The sequence below is a fragment of the Mytilus californianus genome, unplaced genomic scaffold (genome assembly GCF_021869535.1).
Source record: "Mytilus californianus isolate M0D057914Y unplaced genomic scaffold, xbMytCali1.0.p SCAF_9, whole genome shotgun sequence".
Lineage (NCBI taxonomy): Eukaryota > Metazoa > Mollusca > Bivalvia > Mytilida > Mytilidae > Mytilus > Mytilus californianus.
The window spans coordinates 40,566,757-40,590,837 of record NW_026262745.1 but is presented as its reverse complement, the minus strand read 5'-3'; positions in this window follow the sequence as shown (position 1 = coordinate 40,590,837).

The window sequence follows — 24,081 nt, the reverse complement described above, 5'->3', positions numbered from 1 at the left end:
GAATTTAAAAAAAAACATAGCAATTAAACTTTAGATTTATACGGTGAATAACTTGACTACAAAACAACATTAAAGAGAACGGTAAATTTTAGTGAGGAGAGCCCAAAGACCAGACAAATTGAGAGGATGGAATTGCTTTGGTTTGTTTGATAGGCTAATTTGGTTCACCAAAGACGGATATAAACCTAATAAAAGACCATAAGAATAAATCTTTCAAACCCTCCAACAATCAAAATTAAGATTAGAATAAAGCTGCAACATTTAAATATTTAAACAATGCTACAAAATGAATAGTTCATATAGTGCTTAATAAAGAAAATAACAGCTGCACAAGGAATGCATGATACTGACGTTCCCGTCTTCTACGTTTACTAGGAATGCATAATACTGACGTCCCCGTCTTCTACGTTTACTAGGAATGCATGATACTGACGTCCCCGTCTTCTACGTTTACTAGGAATGCATGATACTGACGTCCCCGTCTTCTACGTTTACTAGGAATGCATGATACTGACGTCCCCGTCTTCTACGTTTACTAGGAATGCATGATACTGACGTCCCCGTCTTCTACGTTAACTAGGAATGCATGATACTGACGTCCCCGTCTTCTACGTTTACAAGGAATGCATGATACTGACGTTCCCGTCTTCTACGTTTACTAGGAATGCATGATACTGACGTCCCCGTCTTCTACGTTTACTAGGAATGCATGATAGATACTGACGTCCCCGTCTTCTACGTTTACTAGGAATGCATGATACTGACGTCCCCGTCTTCTACGTTTACTAGGAATGCATGATGCTGACGTCCCCGTCTTCTACGTTTACAAGGAATGCATGATACTGACGTCCCCGTCTTCTACGTTTACAAGGAATGCATGATACTGACGTCCCCGTCTTCTACGTTTACAAGGAATGCATGATACTGACGTCCCCGTCTTCTACGTTTACTAGGAATGCATGATACTGACGTCCCCGCCTTATACGTTTACTAGGAATGCATGATACTGACGTCCCCGTCTTCTACGTTTACTAATTGGTTGTTGAAGGTTTGATTAAAGAATTTTTTTTAGAAATTGTAAATCTCGGCATTGTATAATTTTAGTGATTACATGCCCTTAGTCAATTATGCATCCGCAATTCTTAAACTAGGTCAAAATCGAAGGAGAAATTATCCTCAAGTAACCAAACAGCTTACAAAATATTGTATAGATCAGCAAACTTGGGTAATAAGAAGTCATTATTGGACTGACGGATGAAACGAAAAAATGATAGACAACGTAATACTATAATACGTTAATTAAGCTTGGATACGACATACTATTTCCATTTCCAAAGTAAAAGGTGCAAATTATACAGTTATACGTCTGTATGAATACTTGTAATGAAAATTAGCACAATATAAATTAGGTATACAAGTAATAGGTCTAAATACATATTAATGGCAGGTTTCTTGACACACTGCTCTACGCCATTAACAAAATGCACAGTACATACATTCAATATACCAGCTTGCTTTTTGTTTTGGATGCTAGCTAAATATAGTAAGCCAGGAGACAATTCACAAAAATAAGAGACGTGTATGGACAAATTTAATGCAAACAGAAAACAACCAAGCTGTGTTGCAACAGCTCTGTGGATAACAATGAGAGTGAAGATAAAAAATGTAACAAGAAACCTCAAAGAAAATAAAAATTGTATTAGATATTCGACAAAATGAAATCACTGATGATTAGAGAAAACCGAACACAATGATTGAGAAATATATACTGAAAATCTTGGGTGAACTCCGAAGCTCCGGAAGTTGCAACCAATTAAAACTACATGTTTTATTTGTCTTACTAACTGGTTGTATTTCAATTGAACTTTGCGAATTAATTATTCTTCAATTTTTGTTTGCTAATCATATCGACTATTGAACCATGCTTCCAAAAACCCTGAAAATGATAATGTAACCTCAAATCCGAGCGATTTTAGAGTTTGTAGAACGATGTTGCCATCTTTTCTATGGCTGTGTTGGGTTCTTGTCTTATTGACTTTAATCCAACATTCGTTTTATCTTTACCTGGCATGTTTATATGTGCGCAATATTTTACATCGTTGAAGACCTCCAGATGTCAATTTTAAAGAAAATGTGTGATCTTAGGTTTCGGTCTCGTTGATATTTACTCCATATCTCAGTTTCACATCTGTATTATTGATTTTGTATGAATATATATCTATGGTCGTATAACAAAATGAATGTCCGATGACCATAATAAGCAGTATTGTACTATTTATGGACGGTTTTCTCTTTAACTTAGTTACTGACTTCCTGCTTTAAGTTAGTCAATTAATGGTAGGGTCAGACAGTCCATTTGTATAACCAATTATCAACCAAGTACTTCTTTCAGTGGTTTCTGTGTTTTGTTTTTATACCCCCGCTTTAAAAAAGTTGGGGTATACTGTTTTACCTCTGACTGTCCGTCCGTCCGTCCGTCCGTCCATCCATCCGTCCGTCCCATGAATATTTTTCGTCGCATTTTTCTCAGGAACCGCATCATAAGGATTTCTGAAATTTGGTTTCAGGGTTTATTTAAGTCAGCTATACCGTGTGATCCTTTTTCAGATTCATCACTCAACAACTTCCTGTTTACCGAACACTTACATCATTTTACACATGACATCCAAGTAGTTGAAAATTTTCGTCACATTTATCTCAGGAACTACATTACAAGTATTTCTGAAATTTGATTTCAGGGTTTATATGAGTCAGCTCTACCGTGTAATGAGTTTTCATATTCATCACTCAACAACTTCCTGTTTACCGAAATATTTGGGCGGGGGTAATACTATCATCAGTGAGCAGTAGCTCGCAGTTTTACTTGTTTGTCCTATTTAGAAATTCCGCGAGAAATATATTAGATTTCCTTGAACCTTTGTACTTAAGATATAAATGGATAGCCGGTTAATCTTTTTTTTGAACAAACTACGTACATGTATATTTTAATAATTCCTTGAAGACTGTTATTTAAAGATTTCAGAACACTAAACCAAGTTTAATCATATGCTCAATGTCAAATTAGATATGAATCTAATACATCTTCTTTTCAATCGTGAAATATTAAACGTATAGCATGCAATTCGATCATATTTAGCAAGGATTTTTTATACATACGATGATCATCACAGACGAAATGAAATAAAATATAAGTCAAATCAAGTTTTATAATATGATTTTTCTTGGAACAGACTTTGCTCCCGATGGATAGACGAAAACACAGATTTAACAATAATAGTGAACATAAAGATTTTGTATTCTGTTTGGGGTCTCTTGGGAATTTTCTTCAAAACCATAGTAATGAAATGAATATATAATTCATCATATAACATGCAAGTCCTCCCGGGTGTAAAATGTAACCAACATAACGACATGTATTTAATTTCCTTTTAAAAGGTTTACGGGTATAGTTTAATCCCTTTCATAAAAACTAAGATTGCATTAAGTTTCCACGAACGCTGCTACAGAAATTCGAGGACTTTGACATACATTTTGTCATTGTATTTTATATATAATAAATCTACGTTTTCATTCATTTTTTAGTACATTCCTTTAAAATCACAAAAAAAAGTTAATTATAGGTTGCATTGAAATTTATATATTTCTTTCCAAATTATTACTTGCTTTAGTAGCTCTCTACTTAGAGACAGTCGTTTCCATGGCAGCTTATTTTAAATTGTTGACATATAAAGTGCATACATTTGCATTATATACAACATTGTTAGAATCCGTTATGCGAACCTTTCTTCAATTTCAATTAGCAAAGTCAAATTTTTAGAATAAAACAAAATTATTTTTGGTTTTTTTTAATTTCATATTGCACTGCAAATCTACAATGAAAATGTCAATAATTATGCTTTTCTTGAATAAATCTAAAGATAAAATTGTTATATTTTGTATAATAAATATTGTCCACAATAAAAACAAGATACCAGCATCGCTGTAATGGTGGTATATTCAAAGTATATCCTGATATTGAGTACCTAGCATGCTTCAGCAACAGCAACAAATTCAGAGAATTGTTAGAATTTGCTGTCAATTGTTTTAAATATGATTAGATCAAGAAAATTAACTATAAAAGTTGAAGAAAAAAAGAAAGAAAGATGGAAAATGTAATAACATGTAACTGAGCAATCTTTTCTGTGATTATTTTGGTTACGGTGTTATTTGTCTCTTCTTCGACATTTAGTTGTCCACTTTGATATCTCCTTATCGTTTACACCTCAGAAAATAGGGCTACTTCGTAACATCTCAGTTTGTGATAAACTTAATCAGTAGAACTTTCATTGTTAGAAGATACTTAATATAAACATTTGCTATAATGTACTTAAATGACATTCTGTATGGCACTATGTCATTATCAGAAAAATATATCTTAAACAAATTAAATAATAAGGTAAACTGGATTGCTGAATTTCATAAATTGAAACAATCTATTCCACAAAACTGGATTGACATAGTTAAACAAGAAAATTCTGTAAAAAGTACAGTAAATGTCCAGAGAAGTAAGATCACATGGACAGATCGTTATTTTGAGACTACATGTTTTTCAAATAAAAATATTATATGATTCGCTAGTGAGCAATAAAAGAGAATCGTCAGTAGGGATAAACAGGTGGCTTAAAATTCTACCAATGCAAGAAGCTCCAAATATGAATTCACTGTATAACTTTATTTTTAAATATTTAACTGAAAATAGATTAAAAATATTCAGATGGAAATTACTTCAGTTTATTGTACCAACAAAAAAAGCTTTTATTACAAGGGAAAATAACTAATAATTATATGTGTAATTTTTGTAACATAGAAGAAGACTATGCTCATTATTTTTTTAATTGTTCTTATTTGACAAGATTTTGGCAACAAATATACGACCTCTTAAAAAGGAATAATATAGACTTATTCTAAAAGGTTACCAATTCAACACTGTAATTAGATCATTAAATATTGTTTTATTGGTACTAATATTGATTTTTTTATCAGTAAATTAAAAGCAAACTAAATATTATCGTTATATACATATACACATTCATGGATTTACAATCTGTCGATACCTGTATCTTGGCATTGCACAAGGTCATGTTTTTCTCTGACTGTTTATGACGTCTTTACACTAAATCCATTGGATGTTGGATGTGCACGGATTGATAATTTAGTCTTAGATGCATGATTTTTTTTATTAGTTGTTAGTGGCTTAGAACTAGCTGTCAGTAACTGTAGGTACTCTCAGATCTGTACTTAGTGTATTTTTGTTGTTTGAATGTACAAGTACCCGACCACGTCCACTAGTATTTGTATTATTTGTACTTTATTCATCTGATGAGTAAAGCCTCTTTCAACTGATTTTTATAGTTCGGTCTTATGTTGTACTGTTACACCACTGTTCCAGGTTAGGGGAGGGTTGGGATCCCGCTTACATGTTTAACCCCGCCACATTCTGTATGTATGTGCCTGTCCCAAGCCAGGAGTTGTCGTTTGTTTATGTGTTACATATTTGTTTTTCGCTCATTTTTTGTACATAAATTAAGCCGTAAGTTTTCTCGTTTGAGTTGTTTTACATTGTCATTTCGGGGCCTTTTATAGCTGACTATGCGGTATGGGCTTTGCTCATTGTTGAAGGCCGTACGGTGACCTATAGCTGTTAATTTCTGTGTCATTTGGTCTCTTGTGGAGAGTTGTCTCATTGGCAATCATACCACATCTTCTTTTTTATATATAAGATAATAAGTCCAATTTTACTAACAATTAAAAGAAACATAATCAATGAATATTTTTTCTAGTATTGTTATTCTAGTGTTATCAAAAAACTGATGAATAAAATTATTATGTTGTTAAAAAAATAAATAAAAACATTTGCAAGATATTTGAAATGTTTATTACAGCGGTGGATGTTAAGAATGGACCAGGGGATACGTCCGAGTTCTGTGTTGCCTGTTGCAAGTTTTCTGTGTAGTGTTTTGAGGTTACTGTCGATTATAATAACTGGTGGATATTTAAAAATTTGCATTGTCAAAAAGTTTTTTCGTTTTTTATCTTTTCTATATTTAAGTTTTAAAATTACTTGAAACTCAGATATGTCGAATATAGCAGTCAGCTTGAAACTCTAACATAATGATACCATTTGTGCAGATAATTCACTTATTGATCCTTGTCTTAGTTTATCACGTCGGGATTTCAAACCGTACGAGTTTCAAAGATTTTTACCTGCTCTTTTGAGAAAGTTTCATTTCAGGGTACATTAACCTGTAATGGTAAAAGCTACATTGCCTACAATACAACATCAAGGAGATGTGGTATGATTGCCAATAACCAACTATCTAACAATGTGGATATAAGCATTTTAAGGTCGCCGTACAACCTTCAACAATTGTTGTTCCCATCAAAGAGTTGTCTACTAAAAAATAAAAAAAAACATAATTTCCTTTTTTAACTATTTTAATAATTCAGCAAGTTCTACTTATACTTTCTACAATCAAATGCAAAGATAACATGACATTCCTCCAACAAGTATGTGAAAGAGCAAGGACTTGTCTTCATCGCTACTGTTTCTATGGGAATAATTCGTATTAGTTTATTCGAATCGGTTTATGGCACCCTAAATACTTGAAGAAATCTTGTTTTATTGATACATGGTAAAATAGATCTAAGTTATTTCCCCTTTTAGGTCGTTCTTTATTATCAAAAGTTTGTCTTTATTTGGAAAAAATATTACTTATGATTATAAAAGACAATGTATATCTTCTTTTTAAATGGAACCTTTGCAAATATTTTATAGTTATTTGTACTGATTTGATACCGATCCCCATACGATCATCAACACGTGTTCCCAAAATAGTTACACACGTTTTGAGAATTTTATATACGATGTTCGCATGTCACTAAATATGAACCTAGCAAATTTTGTTTTGGTATAATTAGATTGTTATTGCGGATATTTCCATATTTATGGTATAATATAACCATTTGTATAAATCAGGTTAAATGGTTTGTCAGTTTATTTTTTATCTATACCTTAAGTGTTTGTCTATTAACGGTAATAATCTGAATGAATAAATTTATAAGTCGACAATTATGGGATGTTTTTCTTCAATAAGCAAACAAAAATACAAATGTTGTAAGACCCATTGGTGGCCTTCGACTGTTGTCTGCTCTATGGTCGGGTTGTTGTCTCTTTGACACATTCCCCATTTCCATTCTCAATTTTAAGTATAGATTAGAATGCACGTTGCAAAGTAGTCATCTTTCGTAACACCCAAACTTAACTTCAATTATGAATAACAATTTCCTATTTTGATTTTCACTAGAATTGTGCTCTTTCGTCTATTTTCGGTATCTGAACCTTATGGTAAAGGGTTCTTCCAAAACTGTCCAAAAACGTAAGCATGGAGACACGTGTTGTGTGTTATAAAACTGACGTCTAGGTGTAAACGATAATTTATCCAATGAATTGAATATTTCAATATTAAGATACTACAGTGTAAAAAAAATATCTAGGATCCGTAAACTAGTAACATTGCGTATTCTAATCTGTCTCCAAAAATTAATGACATACAGGTTAACATTGTGAATACATGTGCTACTTGGAGAATGCTCTGTATAGTAAGAATAGTACTATTCTTACTTTACGAAATAAAAATTCATTACCTTTACACATTGTACCGTTGGATAGCTACATTTGTACGATATTATACTGGGGCAACTAATAGTCAAACATATATCATTTATTTATGATAAATATATTTTTAAATCTAGACCTTCCATGATACTCGCAATTTCTCTTTGGAAGATATTTCAGACAACTTTTTTTTTTATTTTTTTTTTTTTTTCATTTCTGTTAATGATATTTGTTTATTGGATGCTGACACCAACCCTCAAATATCATAATATTCATATATGCACCACTTTGTTTAATAAACATTTAAAACATGAATAGCCAAAACTGTCTCATATCAACTGTAGCCTTAGTTGACGCAAATCAAGTCAATATAAATAAGAAGATGTGGTATGAGTGCCAATGAGACAACTATCCATCCAAGACACAAATTGTAAAAAGTAAACAATTATAGGTCAAAGTACGGCCTTCAACACGGAGCCTTGGCTCACACCGAACAGCAAGCTATAAAGGGCCCCAAAAAGACTAGTGTAAAACAATTCAAACAGGAAAAACAACGGTCTAATCTATATAAAAATGAAAAAAGAGAAACACTTATGAACCACACCAACAAACGACAACCACTGAACAACAGGCTCCTGACTTCGGACAGTAAAAAAGCAGCGGGTAGTATGTTTTAAAATAGCAGAAAAGTCTTACAACAGAGCTCATTTCTTTTCTGTATCTTCTTTGTGATTTTTCGACCTGTCTTAGATTTCTTCTCATTTTTTTATCTGTTCTTCCTATTTTACCATTTAAGATGACAAGAAGACCACCAAACATTCATTCTAACAGCATATTTACCAGTAGATAATTTGTCATTATTGTTTCCGAAAGACAAATTTTTTTTTAAAACTGAAATGATAAGCTTTTATCTACACAAAATGGTTATCGGTCAGATTTCAAAAGACAGACATAATATAAAACAGATGTATGATTACAAACCTGATATAGAAATCATATGTCCTATAATTTGTTATTTCCATGTAAGAGACAAATTAATGTTTACTATACATGGTACAAGCACCTGCTCATTTTAACATCAAAGATATAACTGACTCTAAGATATTGATGTCGTACATGTTCATTTAATTTTTGTTGTGTATAATTAGCAATTCCTATTTTTTCCACAGTTAATATTAGTTATGTATGAAGGGTCATTCGCGTCACAATGCAATTTGGTACACATTGGGGAGGGGCAACAACTAGCCGTAGATTCATGTAAACTAGAGCAATGTATTAAAGTTCGTTCGCGTACCCAAGACTCCCTACCAAAAAACAGAAAAAGAGTAAAAAGAAATAGTGGGCATCAAACGTGTTCAAAATATCTTTTAACAAATGCACACAATACAAAGTTTAAGATGCCAAATTACAACCAACTCCACGTTTAAACAGGAAAAACATTTATACAATTTATACAATGATATTCGGTTGTTTAAATTAAAACACAATTCTGTATAATATATTATATATTTAATTATAAGTAGTCGCTCACTTGTTTCAATATTTTGGTCACTTGATATGTTTATTATATCAGTCCCTTTTTGTCTTGATTCGTGTGCTTGCCATTCAATTAGCTTGTAAGTGGATTTTCAATTGAAAGTAATATATTATACTGAACGAAAAAAGAAACTCATATTTAAGTGTCTTATCTATTTTCCATAAATATAAATCATTTTTGGTTAACCTATACTGCCGATAAAGGCAGGTAAAATCAAGAGCAAATAAACTCATCAGAGATACCAAGATTAAAATTTTGTACGCAAGACGTGCCAGACGCATATAGCAAACCATCTCCATTAAGTCACATTATCAAACAAGATACGCATGAATATTCATGCATGCGTGTAGCAATTTTATATAATTACTTGCAAAAAGTACACGTCTGTCTTACGCAGTTTTTAGAGTTGTTGAACGCATTAGTTTTTTTCATAACCATACACAAAGACGTGGTGAACCATTTTGCTCATAATTTCTCATTGACGTTGCCCACAAGAAAATAATGCTACTACTTGAGTACAGTAGGCTCTTCAGAAAGCTCTTAGCCTTTTGATTCGGCCTATTCGTTACGGTAATTTACAGTTATGTAAATATTGCTATATATAATATTATTTATATTCCTGTTAAATGACATATTTTAAATGCGCGTTTCTTTTCTGGTTGTTTGGGGTGTTTTTTTTGTTTTTTTTTTTTTTTGTTTTTTTTTCATTATTTATGTCAACGTCCAACGTAACGAGATGGCTGAAATAAAAAACAAGATATAGTTAAGGAAACCATCTAGATAGCAAAAAATATTCATTAAGATAGATGTAAGGTGCACATAATAATATCCATATAAACATTCAATGTGTGCACAGATGATTGAATTGCAAAAATATCTGCTTTTCAATTCCAGATATTAACTTTAAAAGAGACGTAGAAAAACAAATATAATACAGCATTTTTTAACTTAGATTTGTCTATCTTTTTTTAAAGATCACAAAGTGGATATACATGTTTGATACCGATTTAAGAATGCATGTGTCGTTGGAATAATTTAAACTTGTGTGTTCGAATAACAAAATGTAGAAAGTCAAACGCACGAAACATTTTCAGGCTGATATCCATTTGATATCAAACAAAAGAAATGGAACTCTTATTAGAGAAGGTAAGAATGGCCAATGTAGTTTCATGGAATTGTTTACATCTGTTTCTATGGCATCTCAAATTTTAATGTTGGTGCAGAATTTAGGATTTGTTTGCCTCTAATGTACGTGTTTATACTCAAGTTATAGTATGGAGCTTCGAGATAGTTGAAAACTTTTTAATTAAACACAAATTCTCACAAAACATTTGATTGTAGTACGTGCAAACACATTTGAAACTTGAATATGCATAAGACTTAGTATAAATTCCACCGCGAAAAAACACAGAAAGATTTATCTTTTTTAAGCATTAATTTGCATCTCCGCCCACGGCAACATTTTTTTTGGAGGGGAGGGTGGACAAATCCTAAGAATGGACAATAATCATATCCTAAAGAGGAAGTCGGATCCACTTTTTTTACGTTCAGGCGTAATTAGTTAACAACATATAAAGTATAAATATTTGATACATCATCTCGCTTCAGATTCTGTTATTTTCATATAGTAACATTGAAAATTCAGTACAGAAACATTTATGGGTCAGGTGAAATACCTTTCTAATGATGAGTCATAACAACAGAGTAGGTGTGTTTGAATGACAAAAAAATAAGATTCGTTTAGTCATTTTTCAATTCAATTGGAGGCATATTAATGATTTTATTCATGAAATGTACTAAAAAATGAAAAGTCGGGCACTCCGATTCACTAACACCCTTTTTATTTTTTTTACGAAAAACCCTTCATGACAGAATTTACTTGTGGATCTTTTTGTATGCACAACGTCCAAACAATTTTGTTTGTGTGTGTTATCTGGGGTAATATATTTTCAACCTCTGATAACCCTTAGTCCGCCCTTTCACGAAATATTTTTAAAAAAAACACAAATAACCCACCACATCTTTCCATATATATTAGTTTCACAGAATTTTTTTTGTAAAAAAAATTGTAGAAATATATTATATTTTAATAATAACGAGTTTTACCCCGCCACATTTTGTATGTGCCTGTCCCAAGTCAGGAGCCTGTAATTCAGTGGTTGTCGTTTGATGCTGTGTAACATATTTGTTTTTCGTTCATTATTTTGTACATAAATGAGGCCGTTAGTTTTCTCGTTTGAATTGTTTAACATTTGTTATTTCGGGGCCTTTTATAGCTGACTATGCGGTATGGGCTTTGCTCATTGTTGAAGGCCGTACGATGACCTATAGTTGTTAATGTCTGTGTCATTTGGTCTCTTGTGGAGAGTTTTCTCGTTGGCAATCATACCACATCTTCTTTTTATTTTTATATATATAGTTTACAGAAAAATGTTCATGTTAGTGGCGACAATTGAGATTTCGACCTCAAAAGTCAAAAACCAAAGGTCTTTGATAAGTCAATTTCAAGTTGATCATTAGAAAAGAATGTAATTAAAAATCTGAAAATCTAAGTCAGTTTCGCTGTTTTCAGGTGAAAAGGTACACACGACTTTAGTTTACAATACTTTGGCAACATTTTGTTTGGTTTTTGGTAAAACATGTGTTTGTTTGAGATGTTAAAAATTATTGAAATAAATTTTCATTTTCACAGAATTTGATGTTGATGACTTCAATGTCAAAATTTTGACTCATTTCAATCCATTTCTTAATAAAGTTGTATGCAAAAGAAATTTTTACTCGAAAGATATGAATGGAGGTGGTGCGTTTCTATTGTTGTTAAGTGAAGATTTTTTTTTAACTCTCGAAAATTCCCCCTGACAACCAACCAGACAATAGATTTTAGTTGACAAAAAACAAAAAACAAAGTTCATTAAATGATAGTAGATACATATGACTTTTAAAATACAATTGTCATGTAAGAACGCCATGTGGATACATTTATAGATTTTTAAGAGCTAAATTGACACAGCGTCATCACTACAATTGTTCAATTTTCACGATTAAAAAAAGGTGGAGTAATGGGGAGATAATTTGGACGAAGTAGAATCCTGACTGTTTTAGAGCATAAAAACCAGCTATGGCAATAAACTATATTATTAATGTTTAGCTAATGGATTACATAACTAACCCGAGACATTATGAATTTTTTACACATTAAATTGACAAAAATTATCAAATATATATAAGTTTTGAAAGAGTTGAACGTGAGCCAATTTCTTTCCCATATGATATTTCAATTACACATATATCTTTCAGAAATGACATTTAAGTTGGGCAAGCATGCTCATATATAAATTTTAAAGTGAAAACGTAGCAATTCTACAATTCAATATCTGCATAGATAACCTGCAAAGGCATGAAGGTCTAGTCACGAAAGTAGCTAAAACATTTCGATGATATTTTTATTCCTGAAGACTAAAGTAAATCATGTGAATATTTTTTTAAGGATACTTATCAATAGATTTACGTAAATTTGTGATATCTGAAAGCAAGGAGCTTGATGTATCTCCGATTTAACATCTATAAAATGAACAATGGCCGTTTGAAATTGAAATTAAAGTTAAAGCAAAAATGAGATTATCACTACCAGACATAATTGACGAGTTTAATAAAATAACGGCTGCAAGAGTGAGAATAAACAAAAATCAAGATTACAATTGTTTAATTAAAGTTTTTGCTCTGCATTGTAAAGACATAAACCTACATCGAATGTCACATTCATCTTTTACACCCAATTCCACTTATTTTAATCTTATATGGTATTGCTTTAACCATCATCACAAAAGATCGCAGAACCCCATCGCACGTTAAACATGGAAACGCTTCGGTACCCAATTACATTTATCGTAAATGGCATTCAACATTGGACTCCGAATGATAAAACTCTTTTAATGCATTAACGAATCAAAAATGGTAATAAATTGTCTTGCTTAATTCAACGATTCCAATACATTATCTTATGGCTACGCTCAATGTAAATTTCATGCATCGCATCAGAAATGAACAAACGTTTAATGATCAATAACGGTGTGCATTCGTCAAAGGCCACTAAATTAAGTTCATCAATTATCTTGCATTCTATATTTTAGACATTTAGACAAATCAATAGATTGTTGAGCATATCGAACCCTTATCAGCAGAGATAATCAGATTTTTCGTTTACCCAAGTTTGTAAACGAAAAGTTGATTGACAACTTTATATCTCGAACAGATTTTCTGGCTTCGAATCAACATGAACATTTTGTTCAAAGAAATAAAAGCCAGCAAATAGATTTGTTGCTATGCATCGCAATCCTGTTTCTAAAATCAATCATTTTGTAATAATTTTAACTCAGATATGTATTAGAACCTAAACAAATAATGATCCGTAATTTAGTACGAGCTTTGTCAACTTCCTGTTTCCGGTAAACGTTTCCAGAATAATGGCGTCTGCACCAATCATACGAATGTCATTGACAAATCAGTTCTCAAAGATGCAATACGAATTCTCATTTGCATGGAAATGAATGTGTCGAGCGAACCCTAGAAATGCAAATTACAAAAATAAAACAAAACCTGACATTTCAAGATTGATGTCTTCATTAACTAACTTCCAGCCACACATAAAATCAACTTTTGCATGCTAAACCCTATTTGACGATTCTGTATTTCCGTCTTTGTTAAATGACAGTGTAGATGAAATTGCTTGCATGTAAAGCCAATTGTAAACCAGAATATTGTATTCATCTATTCAAAATATAGGTCAATTGCATGTTTCACAATGACATTTCTTTAAACATTACTTGAATGCAACCTGGGTTTGATAGACAAGTGATAATGTTGTTTCTTTTTAATTAAAAAGAGTATGAACATAAATTACAAAACAACTTTAGCTATAGAATCACGGACCCAAAACTTGTTTTGTCATTTATTAGATTGTTTGTTTTTCTTTTTAAATTTTTCAGTTTTTTCTATATCGGAGCTTTTTATAGCTGACTATACGGTGGGTAGTTTGCTCATTGCTGAAAGTGGATCGGTGTCTATATATGCTTACACTCACGTTATTTGGACTGGGGTTGATAGTTGTCTCATTGGCAATCATACCACAACTATTTAAACTTTATAATTTAACTGATATGTTCATGTTTCAAATCAAGTTGTATTACATATAAAAATAAGATGTGGTATGATTGCCAATGAAACAATTCTCCACCAGAATCCAAATGACATTGAACTTAACAATTATAGGTCACCATAAGGCCTTCAACAAAACTCATACCGCATAGTCAGCTATAAAAGGCCCCGAAATGACTAATGAAAAACAATTTAAACGAGAAAACTATTATTATATAACATGTTCATTCACACAGTGTTTCGTAACTGTAAAAGCAATGTTAGAGGTTTAATTATTTTAATCTCAGCATAGCACACACACACACACACACTCACACTTGTGTGGTCAAGAAACCAAAGTAGACTATCGTTATGAATCTGATATAAACTAATATACTGAAGTAGTTTTTTTTTACCTTTTCTTGGTTGCACATTACAGGATATATCGAAAAACAAATATGGCAGATCTAGCTACATGTAAGTGTATCGATGCGCTGGCAAAATAAAATCTAAAATATGCTTTACCATATGAAATGTTACTCTTTCTGCAATAATTCGTAGATATTACTCGACACACTGTATTAACTAAAATAAAAATTGTCAGAATCTCTTCGTTCTTTTCATCAGATCGTTTTATTGGTATTTTCAAATGAGTAACATATTATATTACCAAATAAGTTTAGCACAAGCAATTTTTTCATATTATTGAATTAAATTCTTTTTTCTTGCGGAGTTAAAACTGTTTCTGGCTTATTTCTTATTGTATGCTCACAGCAATGCAATGAATAGCATGAAGTAGTGATAAAAGATTTCGAATTTAATTCTAGGAAGCAAATAATGACTTTTCCAATACCCCTAATTATATGACATATTACTTTTGGAATTTTACGTCTCCAAATTCGTTAAAGTGTCTCAGTGTTTTCAACTTAGATAACTGTAACTCATGTCAACTACTAGTGACCTCAACATAACAAATTTCAATATGGACTTTGCCGTTAAATTTGGGAGTTTACTGTAAATGAAAGATCTCATTTTACTCCTAAAATGGTGCTGCTATCGCAACGACTTTTGAATTACTTGACGGGTGATGCAAACAGAGCAAGATATATTTACCTTGATGAATTAACCAATCTTACTCCATTCTGAGTTTTTGCAATTACGATTGCTTTTCAACTCAAGTGATCTTGTACCTTGACTTTTGGTAAAATATAAGAATTTCAAGTGAATAATAAAAGTTCCTACCTTCATATCTGCACATGTATTGTCATAATGACAGAGGAATGAAAAAGGAAACTATGTCTTGAAAATCAAAGTGCATATTTGATTATTCTAAAAACTAGCAATGAATTAACATTTGTGAACTAAACCATAACTCATCTTAAAAAACATTTGTTTTTTGAAATATATAACAATCAAGGGGTTTTTTTTATTGTCTTTTTTTTATCTCTGATAACAGTGAAAATAGTATTGTTTTAAACTGCAACATCTGTATACTTTTTGTTAATAAAAAAAAATCATAAAAGTTATTCCAATTGAACATGTAGACTATGAATGGAGATGTTGGTATATTTAACACCATTTCATAGCAGAATATAAACCAATAACTTTTTTCTTTATTTCATTTCTTTTAGACTGAATACCAGCATCATAAAATCAGTTTGTTTTGCCCGGAGAAGATGGTGTGTCACACAAGTGTCAAGTATCAGACTTGAACCATGTACAAATAAAAAGTAAGTTATAAGCAAGGACAAATCTGTATATGTATACAGATTTCTAAAAATTTTCGCCGATTTATCCTTTTCCTGATCTGTTGATTACTGTTGTGCATTCGTGTGATTCGTTTGATATCAGTTTTTCGTTGGTCAAAATTTAATTATAAGGTCAAAATTTCGTGCTTTCCTCTGAATTTCCTATTAGGACGTCATGAAAAAAGCGACCATGCCTGATGACGTTTTTAATTTTGAAAATTAAACTGATTCAAGTGGAGAAGTAACGTATCACACTCGATTAATGGTAGAATCTATATATATAAGAAAACAGTTCATAATATTGTTTTATAATAAAATCCTTAAACCAGACAAAAAATGTAGGTCAATGGTTGGGCCAGTTTCAATAACGGACGCCCATTACTAAATGCATCTTAGTCTTAAATAGTTATTTTGATCTAAACAGTATGTGCAAAGTTTGAACAATAAATTATTTAGTAAATGAATTTTACTCTTAAACGGTCATTTGGATCTTAACATCATCTGCAAAGTTTGAATAATAAATTGTTATGTCATTTTCAGTGTTTCGGTAATTTCAGTACTGCTGAGATAATTCGATTGCAGTCAATTAAGTACTATTCGAGCGCTTTTCAGACAACTCAGTATGTTGCTGATGTATACAGGTAAATAGCAACTACTGAACAGTATGAACATAGACTGAACAGGTCTGAATTGACTGCAAGCGAATTGCCTGAACATTACTGAATTTAACGCAGTAGATAAGTCTGAAAAATTACGGAAAGAATGAAAATGACTAAATAGTTTATTGATCAGTCTTTTAAGAGTTATTCAGATCAAACTGACTGTTTCAGATCAAAATTAGTTTACTAGTGGGGGTGTTGTCAAAACACTGATTATTCAAATGCAGACCTATGCTTAGGATATAAACTCATGAAATAGAACTTTATAAAGTATAGGATCAAACAACTTGCATCATAATACAACATTAACTTGTTTAGGCATATTACAACACAACAGTTAGAGAGAACTAAATCAAACGAAAGTGAACTCATGCAAAATCAAAAGATAAAAACAACTGTCGTCATGCTTTAATAGTTCGTATTATATCCCTATATTCCAGTCATAATTCTCCAGTAATGTTTGTGCATTCCATTCTAACTTACAAAATATAATTTTCCCTTTTTAGTGAGTGACATGTGACTAATGTCCAAAGGGAATCATATTAATTTGATCTATAGTTACGGAAACAGTTGAACATTTCCACTGTACATTGCTCCGTGTTCTGACATTTTATTTAAGTTTCAGTCCTTAAATAGCCATTTAGTCTATGGATAACCTAGATTGCCTGATATATTTGGTAATTTATATGGCGATCCTTAAACTTCTAGCAATTATAGTAAGGTTACGTTATACGCGATAACTTTTAAAGTTATATAAGGTTCTTTCTTCCTCTTATGGTCATAATACCAACATTTCTTATCATGTGACAAAATTTAAAAGTACGTATGCATTAGAAAGTACCAGTCTAGATCAGGAAACATTAAAGCTCAGTTAACCTTTAGATTGTCAATGGAAGAAATCGATTTTTAAAATTAAAGAATTCGTTGATAAAACAATGCACTGTGTAAAGGAAAAGCAAAATGTTTTTCTCATGCATACAACCATTTTAACGGTACGCAAAATCGATATAATTGAACAATTATTTTGCAAGGAAGTATTAGAGACAATAACCTAAGGGTAGGGAGTGATAAGATAATGACCTCCGATTAAAATAGACAATACAAAAGAATCATTCTGCATTTTAAATAAAATATTTTAATAAAAGATAAAGAAACGAATTTCTAGCAGGGATCTTCAATAAATGAGGTAATCGATCTGTTGATGTAATTGCCGTGTTTACGAACATGTATACAGCGACATTTTTGTTTGCTATCATGGTCTTGGTTTTACCAGCTTTTAAAATACATCTTAAAGCCAGTGTTAGTATGAAAACATAGCAAATTAAATGAAGTAAGTAGAAAACACATTATCACAATATTAGAGAAATACCTGCTATTTATTGTTTATATAAAATAAGGAGATGTGGTATGATTGCCAATGAGACAACTATCCGCCAGACACCATAGGAAGAGAATGTAAACAACTAATGGTTCGGCCTTCTACAACGAGTAAAAACAAAACCGAAGAGTCAATTCTAAAAGGTTCCGAAATTACAAATGTGAAACAGTTCAAACGAGAAAACCAACGACCTGACGATACAATAAACGAAAAAAAAAATGACAGACAGCAACTAACGACAACTACTGAATTACAACTTCCTGATTTGACGGCACATGCAGAATGTAGCAGCGTTAATTATGTTTTTGAGAGTTGAACCCTCCCTAGATCTTATATAATTGTGTACCAGAACAACATAAGAAAAAACTGTAAAATAATCAGTTGGAAAATGGCCTGTCTCATCAGATTGATACAAAGCACAAAAATAATCAACATAAATACAATAGACAAAAAGAACCGATCAAACAGTACTCACACTTACTAAAGTTCGCAGCCAATTATAACTAAGCAATAAATCATGTTCCTTCAGACTAAAGTGTCAACCAGTACAGTTGGGTAAAGACGTCATAAACAGTCTGAGAAAAGCATGACCTTGCCTCGGTTGCACTTCATTATCTGCTATCAAAATATACCTTTAGGCAAACGTTAGTCTAAAAACAGTAAATTACAAGAACTAAATGTTATAGCAGGAAAAACACATGATCACAACATTAGAAAAATGAAAAATAACAAAAATAATTTCAAGGAACATTCAAAACGGCAAATGGCAAAATCAAAAGCTCAAACACATGAAACGAATGGAAAACAACTGTCATATATATTCCTGATTATGTACAAAACTACCTGCTATTTTATTATTTACTTTATTTTCTTCTTTTTCTTTTATTCTTAAAATCTAACAAATTATTTTCATATGATAACTTTTTATCAAATAGTGATAAACAATATTTAAAAAAGAAAATATAAATAGAGAATATCATATGGCTTTTTCAATATCACATCCGTATCAACCCGAGACACCAATATAATCCCAAGAGCTCTGCTCGAGGGATTATATTGGTTGAGGGTTGATACGGTGTGTGATATTGAAAAAGCCATATCATATACACTTTATTATATACATATACCTCACGTAGATGTTTTTTATGTGACATGACGTCATACAGATAAGGAGGTTTGAAATGACGTCATACAGATTATAGTTTGACATGACGTCATACAGATAAGGGGTTTGATAAAGCCTTTGCAACAGTGACTGCAATCGATGACGTGACGTCATACAGATTAAAGGTGTGATAAAGCCTTTGCAACCGTGATGATATCGATATCATCACGGGTGGCTGATACAGCATGCTTGCCAATGATTGTATTACACATATAATTTATCTGTATTTACTTCTAAGTATATAATAACATCATATAATGCATTGTTAAAAGCTGAATTTGGAATGCATTTAATAGTCGGTTTAACAAGTACAGTCAACAAAATTGTTATAATGGTTTTTTTTCTGTCACTTGTCAAATCCGCTAAAACCGAAATAACTATTGTCTGCAGTAATCTCTGGACACAGTTTTTATTTATTACCAAGACTGTAAATTAGATTTCTATACTCACTTCAGTTCGGTTATCTGTCGATAAGTATTCTGGACGTCCGTCAATTACTATATATTACCGAAATGCCCATTTAATGTTCCTTGGATATACAATTGTACAATATAACTCAATAAATTCTCTCCATAGTCCTGGACAGTGTTGGTTCTATGTCGTATATAACGATTTATTACGGTAAATATTGTGCTTCTAAAAGAATAAAGACATTACAAAGATAAATGAGAATGTAACCTAATTTTAGGTCAACGCAATTAATGAGAGATCGGATTTTCAACCATATCGAGTGCAAAGACGTTGGTTCTTTCTTAAAATAAATCCTTGTTGTGCTACGTTTTACTTTTTTTTTCCTATGAACTGTTGTATGTAATGCAAAATATTGTCCAATGAAATATTGACAATATATAAAACTTGATATTTTGTCCCCATCAGTGAAAAACGTCGAGAGAAGGGCAAAATTGCATATGAAATTATGTCTTACTGGACAATATTTCATAGATTGGTACTAATGAAATTTTGTCTCGTTAAAGGGCGGTTATCCAAAGTTCCATTTAGTGTTATATTGACACAATATTTCATGAATGGGGTGTCATGATATTCCGTCTTAAAGGAGGTTGTAAAATTAATATTTTAAACAATGATATCATTAGTGTTTTATTTTATTAATAGTAACAAACATATGAATAAGTGACTGTCAGTACCTTACTTATATTTAAACTGTATAATATGGTACAATTAACATATTTGACATTACTCATTTATAAATACAAATTTTAAATTAGCTTTTGATAAAGTTCATGTTTGTTTCCAATATAAAATACTTGCCTTACAAAATATTTTCAATTATAAATATAAATATGTGCATGCTTCATGCTTGTGTACTATAAATTAGGATTAATTTGATGCAGCATGTCACTGTTATATACATACTTTTCAAGAAGAATATTCCAACGATTTCAGAGACACTCTCACAATTTCATGGCGTATGATTCCTCAGGATAGACCCGGATCCTCTACCATGTCGTGTGCTTCAATCCTTCTATTGTCTGAGGAACTTCATGTAACAGATTGAACACGTTTAATAAATCGCAACTGTTATTTCACTGCCATAGAAAACCAAATGTCTTATGCAGATGACACTTACTGCGTGCCATTAAAACAAAGATTACAGTATACATTCCCATAAAGTTATACATACAAGCTAAATTATGTTCTACATGTCCCGTAACCAGAAATTATCAAATAGTGGTTTACAACAATACTTTGATTAGGAAAAATTGTCAGCGATAGTTTTTCACAACGAAATATTGTCCCGAAGAATATGACAAAATTTTATACAGAATGACGCTATTGCATAATGATTATTGTCCTGGACAGTATTTCATTATCACATATTGTCTGTGGACAATATTTGCAATGACATTCTGTTAGGCGGACAATATTTCATTGGGACATAATTTTGTGTTACATTTAGATTAAGAAAAACAACACATTAAGTATTGTAGATCATACATACCATTTTCTTCTGGGCATTTTACGTTTTATTCATGTACATTGAGTATTCATATAACAAAATATGACGATCGTGGTATCTGTCGTTACGATAAACATCATTGTGATAACGTTCATCGTGCATAACATAATTTACTTCATGATTTTTAGTTTAACTTCATGTTGATCATTCTTCAGTTTTCTGTGTAGTGTTTTGTGGACTTTTGTTTGTCTTTTTGACATTTTTCTTTAAGCAATGGTGTTGTCTGCACCCCTTTTCAAGGAGAGTGGTCCATTAGAGATTTTTTCTATTCATAAATACATGCTTATTAACCAATTGCACACAACTTACTTCAGTATATAAGTTTTACGTTGAAATCGACATACGACTACTGTGTAACTTGTATACGTGACATTATGCTTCAGAAATAGCTAACGTAAAGATGAAAACCAGAGTTGTCTTTCTTCTGATCAAAATAACTTAATATTCCTTTATAACACATTTGTATACGGGTAATGAGTTTTCATTATTTTAGACGGGTAATGCAATTGCAGATTTTGTATAATGTTTGTTTCCTTAATTGTTAGTTCGGATGTTTCCATGTAATACCTGCAAGCTTATTTTGTAGTCAAAAGTTCAGCTAAAATATTCAATCAAACTGAATAGCATATTCCTTTCTTGGTATATAAACAAAAATGTTTAATTGGCCAGAGTGTTTTATATTTGCACAATATTATCTATTCGTGTCTCGCTGTGGTCTATTTTTAGTGTCTTTTAAATAAAAGTGTTAACACTATCGTGCGAATCTTTAAACAAAATATATGACATAGGCACATTCTTCTTGCAACATATGATGTAAATTAATGATACCTGTCGAAAAGATAGACATTTCACTCCTTGCATTAACTTTTTCTACTTGATCTTATTTCTCTTGGGATGCGTAATGAACAACTGATATGTTTCTCTGATTGATCTTCAGGCTTTCTGATCTTCTTCATAAAAGAGTTCTCTCTAGGGAATCATGGGATAATTTTAACGGAATATTTTGTTCAACAGAGAAATCATGTATACGTCGGATGTAGTTTTCCTTAGTATCTGCGGTAGACTGTCAGTGATAGTTAAATGACAAGTAAATCATTTAGTCGAGACGCTTTATTACAGATTTCAACCAAAAAGCATATCCAACTTTTTGATGTAAAATGCAAATAATTGTTTTTGGATTGAATTCTTAACTGCTTGCTCGGTTAACTTGGTACATTTAATTACGGAATAGATATTTAATTGTCTTGTTTGTTTTTTGTTGTTTTTATGTGTGGTTTAGTTAAGCCTTATATAATATATACATTTCTAGTAGTTGACGAAGATGAATATCTATAATATATTGCATGGCGTCTTATCACATGTTATACAGTTAAAATTCTGAAGCAGTTCTACGTGTTTTACTTCTATTGCATTTGATGAAAACAAATACTTATGCTGATAAATACCATGATTTAAAGCAGACGAAAGTAATTTCAAATGTATGATTTACTGGATTATTTTATGTCCTAAATTTAAAAAAAAAGGAAGCTGATATGATAGTTACTACTTTATACGGCAGACAAATACTTGATAAAGTCGTATAAATTTCCAGAAAAAATAGATAAGATAACTTGTTTCAATAAAACCATATGTTGGTTTCCAGCAAACAAAATCTAACAGGATACTGTATAAACATCATGACCATGTTTGGGACGGGCCGATAGAAGTAATTAATCTCCCAGACTAATCTGTCTTCATTATATCGTCTAATTTCGATGACAACTCTTCAAAAAAAATTGTGACAGCATATTGTCTTTGATTTATTCTGTAGATAATAGGATTTTGAAAGCGACAATACGCAATTAGAAGAATAATTGGATAGAGACATGCTATATCTATAAATCAGGTGGAACAAAAAGAGCTCGTCTTTTATAAAGTCATTTCAAAATTGCGTACAAAAACTCGATGTAAGAAAAATAAATGAATTTGATCATGTAAAATTTCTACCAAGAGAGATTTGTTCACCATGAATCATTTTACAGTTTCCATTAAATGATGAAAAAGTAGAAGTCGTAATCCATAAAGAGACGGGCATAGAAAATTGATTGAAAAATTAATAATCTTTATATACCATACAATACGAAGGAAGCTTGGTTTAAATTGAAATATGTTATTTTTGGTGATAAGTATTAGACGTGATCTATAATTGAGATTTCCAAAAAACTCTTCTTACTTTTCTTTTTTTTTTTATTGTTGATTCGTATTACTTTCTAACCATTCAGAATCGTTTTATGGTAGATCGAAGGCTCCGTTTAATATGTCTGATGTTAAAATTTTTGTCTGATTCTGATGATTGCAATGTATAATGAAAATTAAAAAAATACAGCAGTTAAAGTAAAAATCAATCATTCCAACAGCAATTGTCGACATTCTATAAAGTATTAAGGATTGATTTAAGATCACAACTATTCTCTCGGTAGACATGTAAAAATGAAAATAATAACTTCAATATTAATCTTTGAAAATGTACAAACATGAAGAAAATTTGGGTAATTCAATTTTTCTTCGCTATTATTTTCGATAATTTATGCTATTGTTGCGTTACATTCTCATTGATATGTAACCTAAATCTCCTTTTATTCATACTAGAAGACATCCCAAAATCACTAGATGTATAGGACAATTATTATGTAACTAATTTCTTCAAGTTCAATGACGTTATTCCGTTCGTCATAGACTCATTTTGAATAGATTGAGACAATTCTATTTAGGTCAATTAGATACGTTGTTGGTCGTTGTTGTATTGATATCTTGTTTTTTTGTTGTTTTTTTTTTTTTTGGGGGGGGGGG